This window comes from Micropterus dolomieu, linkage group LG22 (assembly GCF_021292245.1).
Source record: "Micropterus dolomieu isolate WLL.071019.BEF.003 ecotype Adirondacks linkage group LG22, ASM2129224v1, whole genome shotgun sequence".
Taxonomy (NCBI): Eukaryota; Metazoa; Chordata; class Actinopteri; order Centrarchiformes; family Centrarchidae; genus Micropterus; species Micropterus dolomieu.
In genome coordinates, this window is record NC_060171.1 from 31,819,419 (window position 1) to 31,825,628 (window position 6,210).

Below are 6,210 nucleotides of genomic sequence, written 5' to 3' on the forward strand. Positions count from 1 at the left end.
GAAATAAAGGTCATCAAGTGTCAAAGTTGGCGGTGCTCGTTTATTTGATCTTGTTATATCCACTTTAATAGAAGGTGACGGAAACCTGCGTTCATGAAGTTTTCCTAAAATGTGTGGATGAATTACAAGCACAGTCTGACTATGAATTGACTTTGTAAAAAGCTAATAAATGTATAGTTCATATATCCTTTATGCTACAAAAAGACTCCTCTTCAAAATGGAGTTTAAAACACTAACTAGAGATGCTGAAATAGTCAAAGCTGTCCTGTTTTCTACCTATAAAATAAATTAGTGTGCCTGCTGCGAAGTGCCATTGCAATTCTTCTTTTATGTACATTTCTGACTTTGGCACCTCTTGGTTTAAGTATAAAAAAAGGTGCCATAGACATTCGTGAGTTTAGTTTATAATTTTATATTGTGTTTACTACGGAAGCCCTGAGCGGCCATTGTTTCAAATATTTTTTTATTCTGTTTTCATGTGATAATAGGATAATTATCTCGCGATCTTGACAACAAATGTGGTTTTCCCTTGATAACGGGATCCTTTCCTTGTGATTTAGAAATAAAACAGTAGTTTAACACAGGAGTCGGCAGGAACGTTCCTAGTCCTGTGCTCTACCAACTGAGCTAACCAGAAACACTGTAAATTTGTTGGAAATTATCCTAAAGAAACGCATCCGACCCCTGTATTCAGCTATGGTTTGTTATCGCAAGATCATGAGAACATGATCCAGTTATCACAGGAAAACACCATTTGTTATCACGAGATAGTTTTCCTGTTATCACAGGAAAAAAAAATAAAAATTGAATCGATGGCTGCTTAGGGTTTCCGTAGTTTACTGCCTATGTCTTGCATTTTATCTGTTACTGTGCAACAATTTGTGATGTCTGATCCAAAATGATGCTTTGTATTCTGCAAGTATTACAACACTGAGTAGAAGAGTCCTGGTACTGAACTGGCCTGCCTGCAGTCCTGACTTGTCACCCACTGAAAATGTTTGAAAAGTAAAATACAACAAACTGACCCCGAACTGTTGAGCAGCTGAAATCCTACAACAAGCAAGAATAGGAAAACGTTCCACTTTAAAGATTACATCAGTCGGTCTCCTCCGTTCCCAGAAGAGTGTTAAAAGAAGAGGCGATGCAGCAGAGTGGTAAACATGACCCTTTACCAAATTTTTTGAAACATGTTGCTAGCATCAAATTCAATATGAGCATTTCATTTTAGACTACATTTTCAACAGTTTCAGTATTTGATAAGTTGCTTTTGTGCTATTTTCAATTAAATATGTGGCTCCACTGTATTGCACATCATTACATTTTATTTTTATTTACATTTTACACAGCTTGCCAACTGTTTTGGTTGTACTTGATTCAGCTGAGGCCATCTGCATCATGCACAAGGTCAAAACTTGCTGGTTTTGCCAACCTTAGCACTTAACATGCTGAATGTATTGCACAATGGATGCGTAAGGTCAACCAAAGTCAATTGGTTCTCCACAAACTATCAACAGTCCCACTTAAGTTGTTTTGTAACAGGTTCTAGATTTATCCGACACAGGCAATATTCCAGGAAAGAAAATATTTAACAGTAAGCAGCAGGCTGCTATAACTGGTCATACATGGATTTATGTGGAAAAGGCTTTAGTGTAACAAACCATGTGAGAGCGGCTAGTCCTAACTGCAAACTGAAGTGTGTGTCAGATGATGGACAGCAAGTCAGGAGATCAGGTCACCGCTGATGAAAATATTGATGTTGCCGCTGGGCTGTAACTATTGATCCTGATATGGGATTGTCCTGACACATGGACACAAAAAGATTTTACCACATTAGTGCCCTTTGGATTCTTCATGTCTTTTAAACTGTATTTTTTCTGTATGCAGTCTTTCTTTTTTTTTTTAAAGAAAAGCGGTATCTTGTTTTTCAGAATTGGTCAGTACCTTCACTAGTATGTTAACCCTTGAAACCCTACCAACCTACCAACCTACCGACAGATGCATACATTTTGCAAGATCCAATTGTTTTGCTCAACCTCAAAGAAAAATCTAAATACATTTCAGTACTCAGTCCATTCAAAAGCCAAGGTTTCACTTTCTAATAAAGTATACTTTATAAACGGTTTAGAAGTTGTAATTGATGCCTTTATTAACTGTTAACAAATAATTTATTATAGATCAGGAATAAGCCATAAGAATAAAGGCTCAGTTTCCAGGTTGTGAAAAGTCCCCTTGGTTGGTGTACTTCCTCCTCTAACATAACCTGATTTATCATCTTGGCAAACAAAGTTAACAATACCTTGCAGAACAATCTTATTCTTAAAATTAAAGACATAAGTAATTCACGTCAAGTTCAACTTCGGTGAATTTGGACATACAAGTCCCACTGTTGACCAAAAGCAAACCGTCTTGACAGTGCTGACCTTTGAGGGAACAGAGAACCGGAGAGTTAATTTACTAATTAGCTGCATTGCATCATCGGCTAATTTTAAAACTTTTATTGAAACCTGCCTTGAGATATTGCCTTAGCTAAACTAAATCTATGAACCCAGGATCACTACATCGTAAAGTGTTCCCACTGATGTAGTAACCTTCCTGCTGATATCATTACCTATTTAGATGACCTGCATGTAGATCGGGCAGGTAAGTAGATCCAAGCTCTACAGTTTAGCACTCCTCAGGATTAGGATCAAATGAAGGATGTTTTCACAATGAACTTCATGACCATTGAGGTACAATGCAATCAGTCTCACCCACAGGGGCGAGAAATCTTAAAAAGCACAAAATCCATTTGTAGGTGGATCTGACCATTATCTGATTACATGTCTCTGCAGGCAGATCTGTTACAGGCCTTTCATTGCCTCTGTCTGAGGGTCCTGGTGGGCAGTGTCAGCCAAAGGTTTAGCTGAAGCAAAGGGCAGACTGAGGGCGAGCGTCCAGGAAGCTGACATACAAGACACTAATGCTGCCTCTGGCTTCTGTCTACTTTAAGGGCCTCTGACATTTGGTATTTGTTGGAGAACCATTTGTGTACATGATAAAATGTTGAGAGGAGCCAAAGGCTTTTTCTTTCTCCCTCTCTCGCCCTATCCCACTCAGTTTGTCTCTCATTTTCGACATGTGAGTACCTTTTATTGTAATGACATTTCTATTCTTTTCCATTTCATTTCATTCACATTTTAGCCCTGTACTTTTGAGTCGGCCTTACAAGTAATTTCATCACTTTCTCTCACTGTGGAGACATTGTGCAGGCAGAGTTTCTATTCTGAGCAGAGCCACCGCGCAATTAACACTTTATCATCTTCACTCATCCACAACCTTTGCCAATTACTCTTGTTCTAGAACACGTCACTGGATTAAATTACAAGAATAAGAAGTTAGCTTACAAGGTTCCACGTGACTACTAAATTCAAATTAACATCTGTACTTTCATGCTCCTCTGTAGCTCAGATGTATACATTGTAAAGCTGCTCATTCCCACCAGAGTCACCTGTTGATTTATGGTTCTGCTGTGAAGAGCTTCCATGTGCAAAGACACTGTCACGTTAGTGAGCTCTGTGATTTTCTTGTCCCTGTTGAGAAGAAAAAGTTGGTTTGAGTGTATCTGTTAGTCAAGAGGAGTTTTTGCCAACATGAAGTGACAGGGTACTGTACTTACCATTAAAACATCAACCTAATAGAATCCAGTCCCTGAGGACCAGCAATGGGCTATGCAGTCACTTTGCTGTACTGTCTAGAGTTACAGTTGCAGGTCACATAATGCCCTGGGAACATTGTTGGGTAAGGTTCTTGAAGCATTCATTGAATTACTTATTACTCAATTAAAAAAGTAATTATGTAAGATTAATACTTGCTCAGTATTTGTTTGAGTACTCGGTGCCCTCCAGCAACTCCAAAACCTCCATATCTACACGTCACAGTTATTGTATTTTAGAAATAGAAAATGTGACATGGCTGGAGGTATTTACTAACCAGTTCAGCCCCAGTGACTGCAGTGACTTTATAAACACCTAGTTACGGCGATGCAACATGTAAATAAAGCAACTTGGGATTTCTAGAAGGCATACGTATTCCTCCTTTTAGTAGAAGCTAGCTGCCTCTACAAGTAACTGTTACTCTTAGTGTTGCTCTTATTAGTGTATACTGAAATTCCACCTAATCCATTCATAACTCATCAACTAAGAAAAGTTAATATAGTGCCCAACACTGCATATTGTGTTCCAAGATAGCGCCCATTCAATCTAGAGAAGATATTCTCCAGGGCCATATGTGTGTTTGGGGGTGGGTCCATGTTTTTGGGCCCGTAAAACATATGCACCAGAGTCCTTATATGACTGAGCCGAGCGACCTCCTGCTGCCTCCCCTCACATGAAATGGAATGAAAATAACTTGCTCATACTCTTTGAGATTTTGTGTTTGTAATGTACCAATTTTTTTTATTAGATTCAAATTCTGAGTTTTGAAAAATCACTCTCAGAAATATATATATATTCATCTACAGCCTTGTTTTTGTAATAATCTTGTAAAGGGGGTAAAAAGTATTTTTGAGTCCTAGACACTCAAAAACAACTTACTTTAATCATTTATAATGGACAATTGGGCCCCAATATTTCACCTTATATAGGCTTTCTAAAATGAAAGGAGGGACAGCAGAGAGCCATCATCCTGTTTGTGTCTGGTAGCAACTGTGTGTATTGACTTCACATACGTGTTCATAACCAATCAATCTGCTGATTAAATTTCAGTTTGTGTATTCTATAAAATGTCCACAAATGGTGAAAAACTTCCACAACCAGAGGTGAAGTGTTTAAATATCTTCTTCAGTCCAGCGGTACAAAACCTCAATTTACAATAATAGTAATAATGATAGATAATTTTATTTTTGTCGGGACATCTTATTATTTCATGCTGAGCTGTGTTCCCCTCTACTCTTTTTAATCAACCTTCCTTATCTCATCTTTTCAATCCTCTATTATCTTCCTCTCCCTAAATGCCCCGGCTTTTCGGCTTTTGTGCTCATGCCCCAGAAGAGAGGGGATAAGTGCAGGAGAAGAAAATGCGAAAGAGAAGAGGACTCAGAGATGAGAACAAAAACAACAGTAGACGTCCTGAATGTCAAGAAAGAAGAGCAAATAAGGAGACTAAAGAAAAAAAGAGAGAGGGAGTGGCGGAGGCGAGCTATGCAGCAGCCAGCCACATCTCAGCGATGAGGTGTGAGGATTAGCTGTATCTGAAGCAACGCCCCCGCTATGCTCTCCAAATGGGTATTATCCCCCCCCCCCCGTTGGCACAAGAGCAACTGCTCGTACAATACCATGTTGTCAGGGATGGGAGGTGGAGGGAGTCCAACACGCTGTAGGGCCTCGCTTCATTATCTGTAGCAGGTGGCAGGCAGCCGTGAGGAAAAAATAGGCAGCTATTTGATAGCTGGTGATATATGTGTCTGACTATGCAATGGTGATACATGTGTTTGGACAGTTGAATGATTGGAACTATGAAAAGACTAAGAGGTTGATATGCTAATGTTTTGTCGAAAATTAGCAGACCATCCGCCCCCAAAATACGCCCAAATAGATATCTAAGCAAGCAGCTTCATACGACCATTACGAACAATCCAACGAAGGTTAAAATCAAGGGCAACTGGACTTGGTTGAAGATACTGGAAGACGTTTCGTCCCTCATCCAAAGGACTTCTTCAGTTCTGACTGACTGGCAGGGAAACTCAGCTATTTAACCTCAGTGGGGTCGTTGGCCCGGGTCATCGATACCGCTGGTTTGTTAGTGGTCCTGGTCGACAGTCGTTACAGTCGTTAAGACTACCGGTGGCCAAGACTGAACGACCCTCGTTGGTATCTTCACCTGAGGCCAATAGGTTACGTTTGTTGAGTTTCCTGGGAAGTGATGAAAGGACAGCATTGTAAGTGGGGGATAAGTGGTGGCGTAGACCCCCTCCCCTGTACAATGACGGCTTCTCGACCCTGGTGTAGACGGCTTCCTTGACACCTCTTTCAAAACATCCATCTTCTCTGTCTAAAATGTGCACCTGGTGGTCCTCAAACGAGTGTCCTCTGTCCTTCAGATGTAAGTAGACTGCAAAGTCTTGACCTGAGGAGTTGGCCCTTCTGTGTTGAGCCATGCGTTTGTGTAGTGGTTGTTTCGTCTCCCCAATATACAGGTCTGTGCATTCCTCACTGCATTGGACCGCATACACTA